The 22,948-nt window shown below is 43.0% G+C and overlaps 1 long non-coding RNA gene across 2 annotated transcripts; it reads right to left on the reverse strand.

Annotated features, from left to right (window-relative positions):
• Positions 1-738: 738 nt before the first annotated feature.
• On the reverse strand, positions 739-15,913 carry LOC133269042 (uncharacterized). 2 transcript variants are annotated; one of them, XR_009743321.1, is made up of 4 exons: positions 15,767-15,913; positions 2,821-2,891; positions 1,859-2,055; positions 739-879 (listed from the first exon to the last, which is right to left on the reverse strand). It is a non-coding gene; the product is annotated as an uncharacterized LOC133269042 (long non-coding RNA). The 2 variants fall into 2 exon arrangements; XR_009743287.1 differs by lacking the exon at positions 15,767-15,913 and having other exon boundaries at positions 2,821-3,076.
• Between the last annotated feature and the right edge of the window lie 7,035 nt (positions 15,914-22,948).

Raw genomic sequence — 22,948 nt, forward strand, 5'->3', positions numbered from 1 at the left:
CAGAAAAGGGTGATGGCTCTGTACTGGAAGGTATCCCAGCACCTTTCCAGTCCCTTAACAGGACTGCTGTCCCCACACTTCTATCACTGTTTCCCAGCAGAGGTTCTCCATGTAACCAAACACACAAGGTGTCCCTGCAGCATCCTAGGGAATCTCACAAACCCTCTGAGGAGAGGACAGTCTCCAGCAGTCTGATGACCCAAAGCAGATCATCACGTATATCAGCATGTCATCTTAGAAGGGAGGCACAACACCCAAGCTGGGCCTTTCCAACCATGTTGTGTTTGTGCTCTCAATCACAGTGGGCTGATTCTTCACTGCTTCACAAATCCGGTGGTCATTTATGCCAGAGCAAACCAAGTATGAATTGTTGCTACTCTACTTTTTCACCTGATTTGCCCTCACTCTGCCTGCACAGGCAGAAAGGAATTAGCCCTGAGAAATGCACCAGTAGCTGAGTAGCACGTACATAACATATTAACCTTTTATATATATATATATAGAAAAGGTGGAAAAAATCCCCAGCTGGAAAATTACTATAGGCATATATGAACTAAAACATGCGAGTCTCAATGCCCGAGAAGGGACCAGTACCTCCAGCTGGTTGAGAAAAAGGAATAGTGCTAAGATGAGCATGCAGGTATATTTACAAAGAGCAAGGGATGCACATGCTGAGCCAAGCAAAGAAGGGGCAACAGGAAGAGGCTCGAGGTCATTCAGCCCAGAAAATGCCTTTGACTCCCAGCAGGGCTGGAGGAGGAGGAGGAGGTGGCTGCTGTGCTGTGACTTGGCCCAAGGTGAAGTCATTAGCGGTTGTTTTAAATGAGGTTTCTGCCATGAGGTCCCAGCTGATCTCCATGAGAAGTTTATATGTGGTTACTGAAAAGAGGAAAAGAGACTGACACCGCTGAATACGAAGACAGCATCGAGCAATCAGCTGCCAAAGAACTAATCTCATTAACTCCTCCTGAGATTGCAGCCTTCAATCTGCAGCCATCAGCCAGTGGAGGACTGAGCACAATGAGCCATCTTTTAAACCTTATTTTGCTCAGGCCCTCTTCCTGATCTTTTCTACATGTTTGTTCTGCAGCTCCTTAGAAGTTACAACTGCTGAAGGAAGAAGTGAAAATCCCCCAGGAAAAAAAACTGGGAACCTGCTCTCCTATGCAGCTTCATGCCGCTGGGTCAGTGATTAACAAAGCCAAGGTCCTACTGCAGGGAAGCTAAATGGAGTTCATTATGGACATGAAAGTTAGCAGGGCCAGAAAGGTGAGACTATAGGAAAGAGGATGAAATGAGAGCCTAACAAGTGTGGATTTTACTTCCTCGGTGCAATAAGGACAGCTTTTAACTACCAACTCCTCTAAAAAATACATATATAGTTAATAGTGCCTTTAAGAGAGGTACTGTCCTGTATACTATACTGGTTTTTATACATAGTCTGGAATATTAAAGTTATAATGCGTTACTAAAAGAACTCAGTGTTGTGCTGTAATGAGTAATCTTTGTCTTGCAGACTGAGTATTTGGTTTTGTACTTTTTCCTGGAAAAAAATAGGAAAATGGAAAGAAAGAATAGCATTGAAGTGATGTTCCTAAACTTGGATTGAGATATTTACCCCAAAACCCCACTAAACCACAAGTTTGAGTACCCTGGAGATGATAAAAGAGGATTTGCTTGGCCCTGAGGTCTGTAAGCAATAGCCTGTGTCTCACTTGCAGATGATATTTGGACACACACTGCAGCAGTGCACACATGAAGAGGGTCAGCTTTTACAGTGTGTCCTATTTTCTCCCCCAAATTGACAGTGAGTAATTGTTCTTTCAGGAATACTTCTGATTAGGCCATTTCCACTTACCTGATTTCACACTGGCATTATCCCCCTGTTCCTGTCATTTGTTAAGAGAACCCGGTTTTCTGCTACAGCTGCCAATGTCCTGTATTACCAAAGAGCCCAGGTTGCTCCAACACAATCCTCCCAAGGTGATGCTCGAGTAGGTGTCAATCCATTGGTGACCATGGCCACTGTAGAAGTTGCTTAGAAGTAAAGCTTACCTGCAAAAGGTGTATGTGATGGTGAGGCTAGAAAATCAAGTACTTTTTAAAGCAACTTATTTGATTAGCCTAGAAAAATCAGGCGCAAAGGAGTCATGAGAAGTAGCAAAGAGAAGACCCAACGAAGCTTTAGCCCATAAGAAATCAAAGGCTCCTTGAGAAGGAGTGAGTAGGCAAACGCCTTTATCAGCACATACATCCAGTAGCTTAAACGTGTAAATAGATGTTTTCAGGGAAACTACAGGATGAAACGTGACTTGACATGCCTGATTCCTGACACCCAGAAAACTGCATAGAAAAAGGAGAGTGGAAAGGAGCTGTTGAATTGAAAATGTATTACTTGGTCCCTGTAAGTAACAGCCTCAAGGATCTCTGTGAAGATTAGCTCTGTCAATAATTTTAACCATATATAGCATGCTAACATCTTTCACTTTATTCCTTTTGTGGCCAACATTTTAGTGTCACGTAAGTTATTCTTCTGAATTAATAATCACAGTTGCACCAGTCTGGGGGGAAGGGGACTTCAGGCCCTTTATGAGATACCGTTTAGGAGATGATTTGTTGTCTAAGCAACCCTTAGAATAGGCAGGAAGGATCAGATGTTAGAGTAAATTAATGTGGCATTAACTTGCTTCCAACAGCTTGTTAATGGAAGCGAATTCAAAGAACAGCACATCCTAGAAGGGGGAAACTGTTCCCGTTTGCACTGTTGCGCAAAACCCACCCCAGAATAAAGCCAGAGGATGGACACAAAGAGCTACTTACCATGAACATCCCTGAACAACTGCAGTCTCAGCAGAAAAAAAGAGGGAGGGAACAATGCAAGTCCAAGTAAACTGGGCAAGAAAACAGACAGAAATATTAACATTGATCACTTTTTAAAAGAATAATGTTGACAAAACTCCCTCAAACCTTACAGCCACGTTGTTCTTCAGAAGGTAAAGGGCAGTTTAAAATAGGGTTCTGTGACAGAAAATCAAGTATTTAGGTGAAAATCTGTCTTGCAACAGCAAAAAATACCCCCTAATAATACCAAAATAATAGCAAAACACAACATAGTGAGTGGCAATCAGTGTAAGAACATTGCTAAACCATGTAAGGTCCTAAAAATACCATGCTTTTGACTTTGTTCCCACTGTTACCATCCTCAGACTCGAAGAGAAAATAAAGAACAGAGTTTGTTATTTTGCTCAGATAATAACAGTTATAAAACCAGATTAACTGTCAGTATCATGAATTAATATCACCAAAGTAGAGAGGCTCAAATAACAGGCTTGGGCCATAAGCAAAGCAGCAAGCTTACGCTTTGACCTGCGAAAGGATAGCCGCATCGCTCGGGCGGAAAAATGCTGACATAAAATGGAATAGCTGTTTAATAAATCTGTGTGCTTTTACAATCATCCACATTTTGTTTTGTTCTACACACAGAGGCAGCGTTTGATGTTAAAACATAACACCCTCGCTACAAAAGCTGACAGTCATGTTCAAAATCTACAGCTTTTAGTTCATGCTTTCAATTCCCCTCTTTTTTCTCCTCCTTTCTGACGGTATAAATGATAACACGGTTTCAAGTCGCTGCTCCTTCCCTGGAGTTGAGCAGAATTGAAAAGATCAAAGTTAGTGCAATCTTGTTCAAAGGTGAAGAGGTGAGATCTGATGTGTGCTGGAGGATCAGAGCAAAGAGAAACGCACAATGCTTAGTGCGCGACACCTGAAGCCCACTTTCATCGAGGTACCTCATTTTCATCTCAATGCATTTGATGGTAAAATCTGGAAGAGCACGGGATTAGTTTGATTACAAAGAGAAGAAACCCAATACTGAAAAGTAAACATCGGTAAAAGGTGAAAACTACTGCATTTTTGCAGTTCATCACGTTAAATTCTATGTTCCTTAAGCAGCATTTACATAATCAAGACAAAGCCACTACACCCATGAAGTTCCAAGTATAGTAATGCTGCTGATAGTAGAAGAGTTCCTTGAAAAACACACTTGTGTTTTCAAGGGGGCTGCAGGCAGGGTCATCTAAAAGGGTGGGGGTTTTCTTCCCATAAAATGGTCGTGTAACTGATGTGCCCTGACATAATGCATCACGATGAAACACAGGTGCCAAAAAAGAACTTCAAATGATGCCCTTTTTCTGGAGAGGGAAAAAAAGAAGTGATAAGAAAATAGGTACCTTTTCAGCAAAAGCTTTTAAAGGTTTAAAAGCACAGCACTAAAAAGGTTCTCAGATAAGGCTTCTTCCCTCAATTTTGTCTAAGTACCTAGAAGCTAAATGGGGGAAAAAGGGTATGGAAAATAATGCTCCAGCCTCTGTGAGAACTGGAGACATCCTAAACCCAAGAGACCATGACAATGGAAGAAAAGATTTTAATGTCCTTGTCCTACCATGGCATTTTCAAGCACACAAGAAGATCCATTTCCTAATTACTGGGAATTGTGCTACATTACACTAATAATGCTGATCTGAGAATGCTTTGGCACAAACCTGGAGTTCAACTTGGCAAAGTGGTCACAAACATGCATGCATTCAGGAATTGAACAGAGATCCACATTGTAATTTTCCCTTCTTGAATATGTATAGTTTCTTTTGCATATGACCTAGGGCTGTTGCTATAGGACCCTCCTAAAATTCCAAACTGGACTTCCCTGCCTAAAAGCAGTATTATTGTATAAATGGTCTATTACAGGCCAAACCTTGACCTGCAAATCAGGTCTGATCAATAGTACTATAAAAGACTTATATACAGCCCTCCTAGGAGCAATCCCACACAGCTACCTGCCAAAGCCTATTTCTCAAGGATTCACTCAGCATATCCACACCCAAATTCCCACTTTTGTTTCCTTTCCAACTTCAACCCTGCCAGAAAATCTGCTAAACAGGGTGGCTTTGTCTTCCAGTGGTAGCTCCAGAAAACAGAGCATGTGGAGATGCTGAGGTTTGCAGGCTGGGGTTCAGGGACAGGATGGAGACAAAGATAACAAGACACCCAAAGGACAGATTAAGAAAGCACATGCAGAGAGTGGCTACCTCCAGCATAACGTATGTGCACAATTAGACTGGATGCAACTGAATCTTTCATCAAATTATTACCTTATCCTAGGTCAAAAATGATGTTCAACCTTCAATACTTTGTGGACTGTCAACTGACACACATTTCTACTAGTTTTCCTCTTGGCTACAGAAACATCTAAGTCCATCTATCACAAAGCATAACCTAAACCACACATAAGCAGGTCCCAAAGGGGTAACATAATCTGCTGGTTCACACATGTTAGCACAGGGCTTAGAGGAGAGAAATCAAGTCCTCGTCACTCCCTCTTTATACGCATTTTAGGTCACCATTTCTTATTTTACCTTAGGAGTACAGAAAGAATTGATCTATTGTTCTGTGTCCATTGCCAGCCTCCTGAGCAGATAAAAGTGCTGTACATAGACTAAATGTCTTCCCAACAGGGAATCTCTTTGTCTTTCATAAGAAATGTTGTATTGGCATAAAATATCTACGGATCAGTCATGTTGTGCAGCACAAAGCAGCTGACTTGCAAGCAGAGGTTGTACTGACCGCATGTCATGATGCTTGAATTCACTCTTGCATTTGGGTAGCAGCAGACAGTTGTGCTTGCTGCTTTGGAAGGGGTGACCAGCTGGGATTTCAGGCTGCTTCTGAAGAGCTCTGCAGAACTGGCTCCAGGCATTTCTTTAACCAAACATTTCTGCAGTACTCAGATGCTCTCAGCAAACCTCCTATGCTCCCTTCTACACTGGTGTTTTACATACATCATGCATAATGTACTGTGAGCATAAAGAACGCATTTAGTCACTGAAGACTCCACCAGCAGCGCCGTGTTTTGAGGTTTGGCTTCTCTTTCCTTTCCAGTTTTAACGAACTGTCCCATTTGCACAACCACAAACAGGCAGTCGCTATTCTGGTACCCATGACAAAGTCTTGCAAGGTGGGAGAATAGGTCAGATGCACACCACTGTTATTGTTCCTTCCTGTATTTGTGTTTGTTCTGGGCTGATGATCCCATGAAGGGCTGTGCCCATGAATCCCAACTGGCTGAGCAGTGCTATTTCATAGTGGGGCAAGTCCAGCGGTAGGGAATTCAGGCAACATAGTGATTTCAGTTTCACTGCACTGCTCTGCTTCCTGGGAACCTGCAGGAGATGGGCGCCTGTGTCACGATCATAAATCCAGGCACATACAATGCTGGAAATTCTTACAGAGCTTTAAGTCTCCGGGAAATGTCAGCCTAATAAATATGGGGATCGTATTTGCTATTTGGCAAAAGATATTAATTAAGCAGGAAAAGTTAATAAAAAAAAGATATTCCCCAAAATGATGCAATAGGAAAAAAGAATCTCTTTTTTCTTATTCATGGCTCTATGAATGCAAAATGCCATGGATTCTTCATCTTTAATACCTAAGGGATTTATAAGCATATTGCATCCATAAAGCTTGTTTCATCAGTACAGTATACAGCCCAGATATGCATATTTAATTACTCTGAAAGTAATTTACTTGTACAGATAGTGGTATTAGAAGGTCTTACTTGATTGAAATTACTTCTATTTGAAAAAGAATGTTATTTTGCTATGAAACTTGAGTGAAAAATTCACTCTCATTACAGGTGAATAACACTTGACAACTGTAATTCATTGGTGACTAATCGAATACTTCCTCAAGAAACCTTTTGCTTCAGATCTTAAAAATCAGAGCATCCTCTTTGAGGTAGATCTACTAGCATTTTGTATCCAAACCTGCTTACCGTAAGGGACCCTGACATGTTCTTGGGGTAAGGGAATAAAAACCCACAGATTTATTGAGCATCCCCCAGACTTCCCAAGCAAAGAGACACTGCATCTTTCTATAAGATTTAGGGGGATTAAAGCAAAAAGGTGCATTTCAGGGCAACACCAGCCAGGCATAAGATTTCAGGAAAGCAGTGATTTGATGTGCATGTGGGGAGTTTGGGACAAGCTCTAACAGCTTACACCATTAAATAACACCTGGCTCCAACCACTTAGATACCTGCAGCTTCCAGGAGCGAGCACGCAGCAGAGGCAGGGAAAGCTGGCAGCATCCTACATTAGCTCTTACACCCTTCCCAGGAAAACATGACTTCTTCAAGGTGATTGTTTGCTTGGACTGCACCACAAAGCTCTACATGTGTTTGTTAAGACTTTCTCCAGCCAACATCTGTCTTTATTAAAGCAATGGCTAACTCAGAGGAGGCTACCCTGGTTGCTATGGAAAGCATTCGCCTTTTATTGAAGACTAAATGGCTACAACCCACATAAAGGGTCCTGAGTGGCCCTAAGATGTGTCCTGCCTTCCCCTTCCCCACTTCTCTCCTCCAGACAACTTGTTGACAGACGATCTGATTTTGAAGGCCTACCTGGAATAAAGTGCTTTGTCCCTTCCGTCTATGTCACTTTAACCTTGTGGTCTTGATTTAATGTAACAAACCAACCCCTGTGGACCTGATTCAGAGGGCTATATGTTTGGAGAAGGTGGAGGTGATGGGTGAGCTGCACCTCTCTAAGACTGCTAGCACCTGTCGTGGTTTAAACCCAGTCAGGTAATTCGTTTGCTCACTTCCCCCCCTTTCTTGCCCTCCCCCTGCTCTCGGAGGGACGGAGAGGAGAATCAAAAGAATGCAACTCCCACGGGTTGAGATAAGAACAGTTTAGTAACTAAGGTATAACACAAATCACTACTGCTACCACCAATGATAATAATGATAAAGGAAATAACAAGGGAAGAGAATACAACACCTCACCACCCGCTGACCGATAACTCGCCCCCCAAGCCCGACCAAGCTCCGACCGATACCTCCTCCAACCCTGCAGTCTCCCAGCCCTTCCGGCTAACTCCCAGTTACATCCTGGGCATGACGTGCTGTGGTATGGAATACCTCTTTGGTCAGTTTGGGTCAGGTGTCCTGTCTCTGCTTCCTCCCAGCTTCCCCTCCTCCCTGGCAGAGCATGAGGCTCACAAAGTCCTTGGCCAAACCAAAACATCTCTATCAGCTCTGTTCCCGAGCCGAAAGTCAAAACACTGCACTGCACCAGCTACCAAGGAGGAGAAACATGACTGCTACTGCTGAACCCAGGACAGCACCACACACCTTTGTCACATTACAGTCAGGAGGGCAGAATAAAACTGCAGTGGCTGGATTGGCAACACTATGGCAGGGAGCTAGAACTGGATGATCTTAAGGTCTTTTCCAATCCAAACCATTCTATGGTTCTACATATGAAGGGCTGTACGATCCAAGCTAGATTGCACATCTTAGTGTAAACATTTCACCCAGCCAGAGCAACCTGGCTGCCAGTGAAAAGAAGGACTGGACATGTCCTCCCCTTAGCAAATCTGCTCCTGCTATAGCGAAGGAGCCATGGTGTTCTGCCTGTGCCTGGTATTCCATTTCCAGGCTGCTTTGCTTTCTAATCTTCCTAATTAAGAGAAACCTTTACCTCCTTTGGTTTTCATGCATTTACAGCATTCCACTGTTCCCATTCCAGAATTTCCAATAGCAGCTTTCCTGGGAAATGCAAACACTTTCGCTCCCACTGAGTTTAAAAGGGATCAAGGTCTTGCGGTTGCTGCATCTCCAAGTGGCTGCCCAGCATTCACATGCTCATACTCATCACTTCAGTCTCCTGGCTGGCTGAGCGCACAGAGCAGTGCTGCAGCCACCCCTCGCACTGCTGCACAAATCCGTGCTCCTGATCCTCATTCCCAACCCTTCAGCATGGTTTTTCTCCAGGGCATTTTCTATGGGGTGACCCCATAGGCTCCCCAACGTCACTATTATCCTGCTCTTCCAACACTGGCTTTAACCTTTCAAAGCCCTGTGACAGTGATGAGAGAAGCTGAGTTAGGAATTTGGAGGAGTAAATAGATGCAAAGCACAGAATGGCTGTGGCTGAGCTCTCTCAATCACAAAATGTCTCTTTGTAAGTATGTCATTTTACAGCATGCAAATTCAAAACTATGTTTTGTATTTCATAACACAGAGTCAAAAGCCCAAAATAGAAGAAGCATCTTAACAGTTTTGTCCCTTATTTTCATACAAATTCACACACACATGCTTATACACATTTAAACACAAGACTCACAGTAAGTTTTTCAACAATATCATACTTTAGACACTGATAAAACAAGCAAAAATGATAGGGGGATGTCATAGCATCACTAAAAATGTCACCACAGTTAGCAAGCCTGCTTGCTTCAACAAAAAATATTGGTGAATAATCATTTGTCAGTTAGCACATTAAAAAAAAGCCATGCCTGGTGTTCCTTGCCTAACAAACGATGGGAATGGAAACCCTGTTTTCTTGCCAGGTTATTTTCATTTCAGGAAGAGAAATAACCAAGGGAAACATGGAGAGAAGAGAAGAATAAATAACAAGAGGCAGAATGGGGGGGGGGGGGGAAATCCTTCCTAATGATGCCGCTGCCTTTGCCTTTCTCGCTCTCAGACTCCTCTCCTGTACCATACCGTGCCAAACCACACACACGCAGGGCATCCTCAGATGAATCAGCACAGTGGCACGTGGACTGGCACGTACATCAGAGGCACGGAGGAGGTGTTTGAAGTTGCATTGATGAACAAATCAGAGACAAGAGCTTGCTGGGGTGGTTTTCTCTTTGGAGGAGGAGTTAAGAGAAATAAGATTGTGTGGCAGCTTCGGAGAAAAGATGTTTCATCTTTCTGGTTTACATTTACATTAACCACAGGCTCTGTTTAGCTTCACCCTCCAAGTGATAAATTAAAGCAGCACACACATAAGCTGTAGATGGTTTTTCCTTTATCTATCACTCAGAAAATACAATCTGAAAGATGGCACATACCAATACAGGCTCCTGCATCCATCATAACACTACACACCAGGGGAGAGGGGCCATGCTGGGGTACGGATGGGTACTGCACCAGGAGAGCATGGCCAAGCACCATGATCCTAGCCTTGCACATGGCTTCTCCTACCATAAGGAAATCTCAGTTTGGGGCAATCCCACCACAGTAATTCACTTTGCTAAATTAAAACTGACTATGTCCACAGGCCATCAGGTATCTGCTGCCTGGGGACTTCTCTGAAACCAGCCAGCAAAGACTTCACTTGCCGTGACAGTGGAAGGACCTCTAGAAAGCCTGACATCAAAAGCTGCCATAAAGAGAGCTGGAAGGCTCAAGTCCGATGCCCAAGAATGTAATTCATCTACTGTGTGTTCAGACTCTTCCTGCAGAAGTTATCAACACAACTCTATGCTACCTGTGAGATGTCAGGCCAACTTATGAGTAGAAGTTATACCCATTTGTGGGCAGGGCCTTGTATTTGGCTTGCTCCTGTCTGCAAAGTCTCTCCTCTAAACCTTTTCTTGTTTGTTTGTTTCTCTTTTCTCTCTTTTCCTCTTCAAAACAGGAAAACCAGATATGGGAACCATTAATCAAGCAAGTAATAAACTTAATGTCAGCCAAGGGGAAAGATGGAAGCAGAAGAGAGGCAGACAAGACACTCTGGCACATCTCCTGAGGAACGAATGAGAGCACTTCTGCAACTGAACTGTAGATCATACGAGATCCTCATAAAGAATGAAAATACTTCTGCTTCATGTATTTCACTGGTAAAACAGTTTAACCATCAGGCATTTAAAACGCTAATATTTGTATATGTGCTGTTGCGTCCATCACTAAGAGAAGTTTTTATACTGAGGGAGCTCCAGAGGTGGAATGAATCTCTCCAGCCTGCCCTTTGTAGCGCTTGTTTTCCAGCCTACACCCTTGACTGAGAGCTGAAAACAACACTAGAGCATCCTCCTAAGGTAAACAGTGTCTGAAATGCAAGCACTTCCCTATGACAGACTCGGAAGAACACCACTAATAGACTCTTACATGGAAAAATCTCCCAGTGCTCCAAGTGGATATTTTCCCCAGGAAAGACTTCAGAGGTTGGCTGTGCACTTTCTGAGGATTTAAGGCCTGGATGGACTTAAACATGGACAATGAAACAGAACTGAGCATCAGTCCCCCAGTTGAGTGGAAATATCCTCGGAAAGCCATGGAGTTTCGACAGGAAATTCACCAGTCCCAACGGGAACCCTTCCAGTGCCTAATCACCTCCACTCTCCAAACTGCATGAGTGGAAAACTTACTAAAGTCTTCATTTTCCTGGCTTTCATCTCAGTTATTTGATCTGTTTTGTGTTTGGTTTTGCTACAGCTTTGGCCACATTATAAGCCTTCAGGTAACTTCCTCACTACACCAAGTATTTGACAAGTTAATAAACTGACCTGGCTCCCATTGTTAAAAACCATTATTTCCCAGACCTCAGCTCATCCCTTCAAGTCTTTTGAACCCACTTGAATTTCTCTCCATCTTTTCACTGGACAGAGCACTCCAGCACAAGGCTCACCAAGAAAATACATGGAGGTCATCCCAATTGCTTGTAGTTTAACACATCCTTTAGTAGGGATTCAAGTACGCTCTGTGTGGCCTCCTCAGAGGAACAAAACACTTCTTGTTTTGTTTTGGTTTGGTTTGAGGGGGGGGTTGGTTTGTTTTTTAGCTTTTTAATTAAAAAGCCCCACTCAAACTCCAGTGTTGTTGGTGATGGGAAAATGAATCACTGCTGATATTATTCCCTTTGTGCTGCTTGAATGAGTAAAAGTGCTTGCAGCAAGAGAAGGATGAGTTGAGGGGAAGTAAATGAATGCACAATCCAGAGAATGGATGTGTGTGCATATGTGTGCACAGGGGGAGGCTCCTGGGGGATATTTGTCTTGTCTGTGCATATATGGACTTCCGGAATATCCAAGTCCTATAGACAAACTATACAAGCCCCTGATTATTCCCTAAACTAACTTGGAAAACTTAAACCCGAGTCAATTATGGGGTTTGCAAAACCAGCAGATCAGCTGAGATTGGGTTTAGTGAAGTGCTGAATCCAAATATAAAATCAATCACCTGTTGGTTTATTACATTATTTATTGCCCCTCTATATTACAGGTGCCAGGCTGAGAAATTAGCTATTATTTGTAGGTGTTATACATATCTAAATTAAACTGGGTATTATATAAAGCTCTGTACACAACATGTCTGTGACACTGCTATTTTTCTTGGACAGAATGCCTGCAAAATGCCTAGCCCAAGACTACTTGAGTTGGCAAGAAAACAATTAGTTGCAGCAAGTTGAAACTTCTGTCAGCTCTATGGAATTAGAAGGCAGAAGGCTGTGCCCCTCAGTATTTCTATTACATGGATTAGAGGGGGAAAGGAATCGAGAATTAACACTGGAAATGTTTAAATATGCCAGATGCACGGTGATTGTAAAGTGCTGTTATGAGTTACAGCAAGGGAAAGGTGTTGCTTTCAGATTTAGAAATGCTTACTACAGCCTAACCTCTTTGTCAACACATTTGCAACATCCATTTCTAAATGAATTACCTTATGGAGGAAACCAAAAGGCAGAAAACTAAAGAAATAGGGGTCAAATTCCTCCTGTGAGATCTACCTTGTAAAATTATCCAGAATGTAATAATACCATGTTATTGACTTAAGCACAGTTCCCTGTGACATGCTGCAGCTGACCTGTAATTTTTATCCTACATGTTGCCAGCACTATTAAAATGACACTTGTGAATGTAAATTAAGCTCACAAAGGGGACAGATTGTATGATTCTGGTTTCTCTCAGATGCCTGTAGGCTATCACAGGTTCCATATGTGAAGTAATTATGTTCACTGAAGGAAAGAATAAATGCTGTCAAATTGTGTACTGAGAGAGAAAGCAGCTATTATATTGCAGTAGTCACTGGAGCATTGCCTCAGAAAGTGGAAAGATGTATAAGAAAATAATAAAAAAGAAAAACTGGAGCAGAGCTATATTAAATATAACCTTTAAATGAGTATCTGCTTTTGAATATATCTTACACAAAGTTAATATATCACAAATAAAAGCGTTTCAGCCCTTTCATCCTATTTTTCTTCCTCACATCTAGAGGGAACAAGGCAGACTACTTATCGGGGGGTAAAGGACAGATAAAGCAACACCTTCTGCAAACTCTGAGTAAGGGCAATGAGGCTGGGCAAGGGCACTGCCAACGACTGTGCAACCCAAGCACCAGGCTGCAGCAGCACTGCAGAAGATGTGGCTTCAGTCATGGAAGCCAACAGAGCTGCTAAAAGGAAAAGCAACGTTCCCATCACCTCCACGGTGCTGTTCTGCTCTCCTGGAGGAGGTGAGCCTAGATGTAGACCAGCAAGATCATCAAAGAGTGCTGTTCTGCTTTGACTAACACCTCTCCCTGGAGTCTATGTTCACGGGAGGACTACCAACCAAATCCCTGAGTCCACATCAGCAGTAACAAGAGATTAGGTACTAGCACTGCTATGTCCCATCAAAGCCACAGCTTGTAGAAGACCATTCCATTTACAGACTATATCTGCTTTTGTGAAAATAGAAACTATGAGATTTTGGGGGGGGGGGGGGTTGCTTAGGTTAAAAGATCAGCCAAGAGGCTTCTGCAGTCTTTGCATGTAACTGCACACTGCACTGAAGAAAAGGGCCCCCACTTGCACCATCAGATACAATTCACATCTCTTTACCTAAACTCTCTATAGGTTAAACTAGGGCAGTTACATCTGAATTGCCCATCAGGAACAGGGCTTGGCACATACTGCCCCTGCTTATCCTCTGTGTGCCCGGAAGCAAGGATCAGCCTGCTCCAGCCCTGCCTGATTGAAAGGGCTCCCAAATCGCTTTGGTTTCTCCACCCCCAGCACTGCGAAGAAAGTAAGGCCTCACCTCATGTCCTTATTTCAGCCACTGCTTTCCCACCTCCGTTTCTAAGGTAAGAGCAAACAGCACGTGGATCCCAGCAGGGATGCACAGGGTACACAATTCCTATTCCAACCCCACCACAGCCCCAACCCTGCTCACTCCCCAGCCACTTACCTCCGCAGTGCCAAACCTGGCAGGGAATTCCCACTAACAGTCCTCAGGAAAAACAACTCATCACCTCTTTGTTCAAGGCTGGCTTGGTAAGGAGAAGACTGTGAGCACAGCACAGAGCTGTGTTCAGACATAGACACAAGTGCAGACCCAACTCTGCCATCCCTTGCACTAGCCCTCCTCTCTCCTTCCCCACCCTTACAGCTCATACTGGCTCCTGCAGGCTTCAAAAGTAGATTATGGCTAGCTGCTCTTTTATTCCTACCCATGTATTTCTATTCCTAGCCTACTATTGCTATCCATGTATTCCTATCGATTCAAGTACTGGGCCAAGCTGCAAAGGGGACTGAAATCCTCCTCAAGACCCCATAGCCATGCCATGCTCCCCACTGGATGTCACCCAGTGGTTCAGACCCCTTGTCCTGCCATGCACTTCCAGCCTGCAGTACGCTTCCACAAATCCCCTCAGGATCCTAGGGATGCATGCACCCTGCCGAAGTCCTTCCCAGGCAACTTCTGGGGTGCGTGAGGGTGCCTGTGCATAAATGAAACACTGCATCGCACAGACTATTAATACCAATTGGTCCCAGATGGGTGGGCAGTTAGATGGGCAGACAGGCAGCCTGCCTGTTTTCAATCAAACACAGTAGCAGTTGTACAACACACTACAGCTTCTTCTTCCTTAAATAAAAAGCGGAAATCCACTGCCATTTCCTAAGCAGCTCCAAACTATTCAACGACTGTTTGCAGGGTAGCGTGTGTCATATGTGGGAGGCTGAAATGGAATGTAGTAATGTGAGGGTGTTTTCCAGTTGGCAGCATTGACAGCACCTATAATGTATGACTCTCTTGGATGCAGTGTGGCAGAAGCAGGGTGAGAAGCATCCAGTGCTATTCACTAGAGAAACTGTTACACATAAAAATAGAAGGCAGAATCAATGAGCTCAGGATCATGGCAGGAAGGAGGGAGAAAAAAGGGAAAGGCGGGGTTTGCTCTTGCGGTTTTAATAAGGATTTGTGGGGTAATGTTGTGCAAAGGTAATAGAGCTGGATCTTTAATAACAATAACTAGAACCAACTCTCTATGTTAACTGACCTTTAAATATTATTGTCCCTTTCAGTTTACCAAAAAGACATTTACTTCATGAAAGATGTTATTCAACTCTGCTTAAAGATCCAATAGGCTAAAATATGCTAAAGTGACACTTAGAATTATCTCATAACCCCTTTTTAGGATAACTTGCATTATTTCCATGTGATTTGAATGTGATTTTTTTTTCTTTGTTTTTAAATGTGTTTTGAAACCATTTCAAATAATAGGCAGATATTGCCTGGACATTCAGGTTATCTGTAATGATACTAGGGTCTTTCTCAACAGCTGAGTAATTAGTTCCTTATTACGCTCAAGGTAAGTTGCTTACACCCTGCTCAAGATTTAAACCTCCATCGCACAGGCAAAGGCAGCATTCAGACTGACATTTTACATACCTAACTGCATTTCTTATAGTAAGGACAGCATCCATGGTATGGTATACTGCCTTGATAAGTTGTGAAATGAAGACAACCTGGAGCACCAGAGAATAAATACTACTAATAAAGAAGGTCTGTTGTGGAGGGAGGAGAAAGGCAGCACTTTTAAATGCTACATTTTCTCATCCTGCAGCACCACTTTCCACCCCAGGGGCCTGCCTGCCCCTGGCTAATGTCTGTTATAGCCCAGCTACCTCAGCATCTGGTGGGAGAAATGTACCTTTTCCCAGGCATTCTTCAGCTCCAAAAGGAAGGAAAAGCGGCACAGATTGCGGACGTGCTGAGAATGTGGATAAGTGGAGACGTGGTAAAGTAACACATGATAATAAACATCATCCAGCAATCCACTTCTGGTTATAGTCTTCTGGCACTCCTGGTTATAGTCCTTCATAATGAAAGAGAAATTAATGGTCATTTACGTGACAAAACACTGTTAAATGATTAAAAGAAACACACACACAATCAGCAAAGAACTGAAGTGGAAGCTATAAATAAAACCAACAACCTCTTGTGAGAGTTTGAGCATTCTGTGATTTCAGCAAAACCAAAAGCAGCAAAGACAGAAGGGACAAATTAAGTAGGAAGAGGAAGGAGGTTAATTTCATAAATAAAGCCTGTAATATTGTCTAAAAACAAATGCTAGTTACAATGCGCTCATTGGCTGTGCTTTGGTTTAAGTCGGCTCTTATTTCACCCCCACTATTTTTAACGTTAGGAATCTAAAGCAGACAAACCTCATTTTTAATTAACTAGTACAGCTCATTTCAATGGAGCTAGCAGCAAAGTAGATGCAAAATCTAAGCAGAAGACTTCAGTAAAATGCTTGAGATAATCAGAGCATACCTAGCTGATGCATAGCTCCTACAGAAAGACACACTACTTGCTTACCGGTTTTGCATCTTCCAGTGAATTAACAACAAGAAGCATTATTTCTTTCCTGATTCCAACAACTGTTCAGTGAGCTTTGGTAAATTCTAGGTCAGATATTACACACTTGACAACAGAAACAGCGCATTACGTTAGAAATCTGCAGCGATAAGAAAACCACACAGTAAATACATTATATCCAGGCAACAGCAGAAGGTAAGTTTGCATTTCATTTGCTGTGGGTTGCATAAGTTGGTAAGTGTTTTCTGGCAAGTGTCCTTCAAATCCCCAAAATAATGCATCTATTTTATGGCATTATCTCATTCTCTATTATATTTGTTTGTAGCTCTGCAGTGAAACCATATTGTTATTAAGGGTATCATTACACTAGAAAATTGCACTACCTTTTAAAACCCTGCTCTATTTTATGTGTATATAAATAGGAACATTATGACCATGTGAGATTCCTGTTTGTCCTTGCCATACTCTTGACACTGCTATAAATGCAAGCAGAGCACCAGGCCCGAAATATTGCCCCTTTGATTAGCTACACAGATGTCTTTTTTTTTGTTCTCAGCATGCAAAACCTAGTCCTGCTGGTTATGTCCTCAAAACAGTGCCAACATTGTGTTTCCTTTACCTTTGACCACCAAGATGGGCCTCTGTGCATCTGTATTTGTACAGTATGGTGATGGCAAATCACTCAACAGAGTGACCGGGGTTAGAAGATACTGAAGTGGGTAATGGCAGAGAGAGGGGTCCACAGGGGAAAGGTGAGGAATGCTGTCACTCTCAGGCAGGATCCTGAAAGGGCTGGGTGATACACGATGCTCTCCTAGGATGCAGGTTGTGCAACTGTTTCTCAAAGTGAGTGCAGAAACCCACTGTGAGCACCAAAATGCCTCCCTAAGAGCCTATCCACCTGTAAATCCAGCCCTCTCACCCATAGCTCAGGAGCAACCAGCCAGGTTGAGGATGGATGCATGGATCAAGGCAGCTCTGGCAAGGTGATGCAGATGCAGCGCAGGAAGGGGCACTGCTGTGGTAGTGTCTGCATGGCCACATGCATGTAACACTGTGATGCTCTGACATGGGTGTACCATGTAATCAGGCTGAAGTCTAGTGCTATGCTCTGAGAAAGCCCAGAAAGGCCTGGTCTAAAAAGTTCTCTGAATCAGTGCAATTACAATATTAAGCACAATCTATGGAACTAATGTGGAATGAAATACAAATTCTCTGTTTATATAGGAAGCACTGAATGACAGTAAGTCAGCAACAGCCACTTTGCTCTGGTTTAACTACCTAACATCTGGAGAACATTATTAGGGCCATCAGCCATTTGGCCAGTGCCCAATATCGAAGCAATTTTACCTTCTTCCCTCTAAACATCAGCACAGCCTTAACAAAACATGTGTATTTCTCTTTCCTCTTTTTGAAACGTTCTCTGAAGTTGTTCCAATACTGCAGAATTTAGCTGGGATAAGCCACTCATTTCTGGTTAGAAAGCAAACAGAATTGGAGCAAAATAAGAGGCCAATTTGAAACATTTAATTTAAAGCAAAGACAGTGCTGCTTATGAGAGTCCATGGTAAAGGCAGTTGTTCCAGCTATTTAAACCATATGATGATGTGGCATTTCACAGTATAGAAGAGACAGACTACTAGAAAGCCGAAAACAGTATTCCCCTTGTTCCTATATAAATATGTACACGTAACCTATCACTGGCTACTACCAAACTTATATGAAGTGTAATTTGGTTGTTATTGCAGTCGCTGCGCTTGAAAAGAACCTTTCTTACTTATGAAGAATCCTCTTTTTTTCCTTCTTTCTTTTTTTTCCTATTGTAATGAAAAAACACAGTTGTCAGCATAATATCCTGACATTCCGGATGCCAGCCTGTCTCCACTGGAGTCAGATGTGAAAATAAATAGATATTAAACTGTCAGTCAATGAAATTACAAAGTCAAGAGCGGCTCTAGCTGTGATCCTGGGTGTTCTGTTTGATGGACACAGGTGTTTAAGTGTTATGAAATCCAGCAGAGCCTCTGAGTGAATAATGCACCTTCCAGCAGCCCTGCCTTAGCCGAAAGAGCTCCCCTCTCACCCTGAGGCCCCCAAGCAATTGATGTGCCCTAAGAAAGGGGACAGAAAGGCCTTCAAGGTTTATCAGAGCTAAAATCTGAGAAGCCTTAAAGCCTGTGTTGTGGCATATGTTGAGGAATTGAAGCTGCGCTCCTCTGAAACTGTGAAGGTTAGTCCCACCGGCTTTGCATACAAATCTAAGGCAGATGCCCAAAATCCACATCGTTTATTTATTATTCATACGGCACTTAAAGTCAATCATCTGTCACTAATAAACATTAACACCATTAAAAATTAATGATCATCCTACAGCATGCTGAGACAGATTCTTCTTTCTGTTTGATGAGTATTGGAGCAAAGTGTATCGCTTTCATTTACTGACTCTTAAAAGTGTTTATGCTTTGTATAATGCTGCTGCTTCAGCTCCTCCTCCAAACACCAGTGACCCCATTCTCTTGGGATGCCAAGAAATGATCGGTCTCGTGAGAGGAGCCTGAAAGGATGGGTTTAGGTATAAATATGGATCTGCAGAGGAGAAAAATAAGTCATGGATTCGAGGCTATCACACAGCAAAAAGCCTTTATGATTACAAGGCTTTTTCTCTCCCTTCCCATTCCCTGCTAAATAGTCCGATGATGGGGGACGTGTGTCCCTGTGCTCTCTGCTGTATCAGGTACATAACTTAAGTGGACAATGAGGTTAGAAGTAACAGCTCTGACGAGACTATCTGAGAGCCTCACAAGCTAGAACAAGAAAAGGCTTCCTGAAGAGCAACTCAAAAAGGCAACTTCACCAAAGGTCCACACAGTGTCGCAGGGCACTTTCTTCTCTTAGTGGGTGGGAGGCAAAGCCCACTGCTAGAGATGAAGAAACAGCTTGCACCTTAACCCACAACGGGACATTCCCTCTAAAAGCAGAAATGATCCTAGAGCCTTCATCTCTTGTGTTCACGTTTTCAAACATAGATCTTGGGGAATACGTTTTCCCCTCGCCTTGATCACATTTCTGTCTTGCAGAGGCAGAGCTCCTAACTCAACGCTGTTTCCTAACACGCACACAGTGTGTTTTGCCCTGCTCCTCATTTTAGCAATTACTTAATTGTGGGACTGCTGTAAGTATATCATAAATAATTGCTTGATACACAGGTGATTCTGCTAAAATCCAGGCAAATTAATTAAACCTGTATTACAGACCAGTAGAAAAGAAGAGCCAGTATGTCTGTATGCATCAAATCAAACCAACCTCAAATCTCTTTGAGTCACATCAAATCTCTAAAAACAAGCTAAATTTAAGGCCTCAGTACTAATGATGTAATGGGAAAACATGACAAGATGGGAGACATCGACCTTCCTCTTCCAATTTACACTCTAATATTTTAGTGCCAAACTGTTTTACACAGAAAAACAGTGACTGTTAAGAAATAGATCTGTAAGTAGAAATTAGCAACTGCAATCACCCTGATTTCTTTCCTTACTCATGTTTCACATGAAATAACTAATGGGGATTTGCAAAGAGCAGCTTTGTCAGAGCTAGAAACAGAAAAACCGACTGGAAAAGCATGATGCCCCAGCACCACACTCCCTCCACTGAGGACTTCAAAGAGTTCATATTATATATGTACTCACTGCCTTTGTACCAGCTGGCAAGGCGTGGAACTAGATCATCTTTGAGGTCCCTTCCAACTTTAGGGCACCAAATCCTGGTCCTGCAGTCGCACACACCAAGAAGTCCCACTGAACCTGGAATTACACAGATTTGAGCAGAATTAAGGTACACAACCTTCTAACTGCCAGGCTCAAGACTGATGTGAACAGTAAGTTTAAGTCATACCACCCTGCCCTGCTGCCCGTTCTTCACTGCCAACAGCCTGCTTCCTGATTTGTCTCATTTTTATCTTAAGATTCATGCACTGTCAAGCCAAGTTCCTTTCATAAGGAAAGCAGGAATTACAGGCAAGCAAAAATACATTAAAGCATCATTATTCAAACCTAAAAATGCAATGAAAATGTTAACCGGTTTTTCCCTAAGGTGAAGGTGTTTATGGCTAAGTTTTTGGAGCACAATTACATTCAAACAGACAAATGCCAGCTTAAAATAGAGCATTTCTTTTTCTGACTCTACGTGGGAAAAATGGAAAAGCACCTTCAAAGTACATTATCTCATATCAAATGTTTACCCTAAAAACCTTAAAAACGTTAGGGTTTGGGGATAATTCTAGGAAAAACAGGCAGCTAAAATACAGTGCCTTATTTTCCCTTCTTACACTGAATACCTTGCACTGGCTTTCTTCAGTGGGTAAGTTCGGAATCCCACAAGGCCTGGGAACTGCAGGACCAGTGAAGCTGAACCGTGTTTGAGATGGGGCAATGGTAAGCGTGACACAGGCTTGTGCAGTACCATCAGCAGCAGTGCAAGCCAATCTGGAGGCCCATACAGGTTATATATAGCCAGAGACCTCCTGTGGGCTTCTGGCATGAATGACACTGTGAAAAACCTAGGTCACATCAGCAGGAGGTGATGTGGTCCATACTGGGCCACAAGAAACAGCAACTCTGCAGCCCCAGCATTTATAAATGCGACTGAGGGCTGTTATCTGTCTCTTTCATATGACTGCTGGACCACAGACTTCAGGCCATCTGCCTGCAGTCTATTATCACAGTCTGCAGGGGAATAAAAGCCAGAAAACAAGCAAAAAGCAAACAACAAAAATGTGGTCAACCATTGCACGGGAGATGAAGCTTCTTGGGTGGTGGGCTTGCTGTTGCTGAGCAGAGAGTGGCAATGTGCGGTTTGTCAGTGCTGCCTGGCATCTGTAGACCAGGGATGCAGCAAGGGACTATCCCTCTCACAGAACGCTGCTGAATCCCTTCTGGGCTCATGCTGTTACCATGAAGCTGGGGAAAGGTTAGGTCTTGGGGTTTTACCCTCTCTTTACCCCTGCTTCCATTACATGGTCATCATTTTGGAGCTGAGCTTCTCTACACGCAGCCCACCCATTGACTTAGGACAGCTCGGATCCAGACTGAGCAGGCTCTGCTACTGGGATGTCACCTTTGGAGAGCCATGCTTCACTCCACTAACCAAGGGTCAGGTAGGGAATGGGCTGGAGTCCTGTGTACTGAATGGCCCAAGGAGAGCAGGAGGCAACCACCTCCCAGTGCTGGGTAGTGTGAGGGTGAGAAGTGATGCTGCTGCTTCCACTGTGGGACAGTCCCAGTTTAACCAGTGCTGTGGTCCCTAAGAGTCCTGCTTTCCCCAGGTTCCTGTATCATGCTCCAGGTGGGATTCTCCAAGGATCTCCCCAGATGGGATGGAGGAGCTGCACAGCGCGGGACAGCATTGCTGGGCTGAGCCAGCACAATTCAACACTTGAAGAGCAATAAAAACCCTGCACATACAAACACCCTGCATAAGGCTTCAGCTTCGTCTGACTAATTAGTGGCTTCTTACAACAGGGAAACAGTACAGAAAGTAAAAACCCCACTGCCTTAAAACAACAGCTACTCTCAACTCATTTCTAATTTATGCATTCTTGTCATATGAAAGCCACTTGCTTAAGCTGCTTTCCTATCTATTTGCAGTCTATTCAGACACACAATGCTCCGTGGGGGTCTGTCTCCATGATTCATTGGCTCAGATTTCCTATGGAGTTTACATGATGTCTACTAAGCCCCATACAGTTTTGTATCCATTATAAGCAGGGACAAGCAAGCAGGGCTCAGGAGGCTGAGCATCCATCTAAGAATAGCTTCCTGTCTCCCAGCTCTCTTCACAACAAATGAACAATGCTTACATTTCACAGGCTAGCACTGCACAGTGAAGGGAAATTATAGGAACTTGTCTGAGTTAAATAAGGGAAGAAGCATTTAGAGTGAAGCTCCTTAAATGAGCAGGTCAATAACTAGTTTACTGAGACCAAGGCACATAGCTAATGAGAGAATAAAGAATTATTCTTGTCAAGAGAGAAAAAGATGCTGCCCTGGTTTTGTGCTAAATAATTACATTCATTATGTTTAGGACAGCCCTGCAAGTGGTCTTTTGCACTAGTAAATTCATTAGCAAAGCTAATAGGCAAACTACTATTGGGGCAAATTTAAACGATTGCAGTAGGATGGATGGTAAAGATGGGGAAAGGCAGTATGAGAGCTAAGAGCCAAAGTTAGCTGCAAGTATAATTGAATTTATCTTCTCATCAACTTTAAGGCCTCCTCCTGGGCTTGAAACAAGGAGAGGAAAAGCCATTGAAACGAAAGGATATTCACTTGATTGGATTTGTTGCTGTTTTCCAGCTTACCAAGCTATCTAAACTGACCTCTTGACACATGACAACAATTATAAATCCAACGAAAATTAACGCATTAACTAAATTGGCTCAATGTTTCCAAATGACAAAGGATCTCCAATGTGTCAGGAAGCCATCTCCCCAGCAGAAACACTGAACAAGTGAATCTGT

Source organism: Pezoporus flaviventris, unplaced genomic scaffold (assembly GCF_033815535.1).
Source record: "Pezoporus flaviventris isolate CSIRO_AGI_PZ_B2104156 unplaced genomic scaffold, CSIRO_AGI_Pfla_v1 ptg000001l, whole genome shotgun sequence".
NCBI classification, from domain to species: Eukaryota; Metazoa; Chordata; class Aves; order Psittaciformes; family Psittacidae; genus Pezoporus; species Pezoporus flaviventris.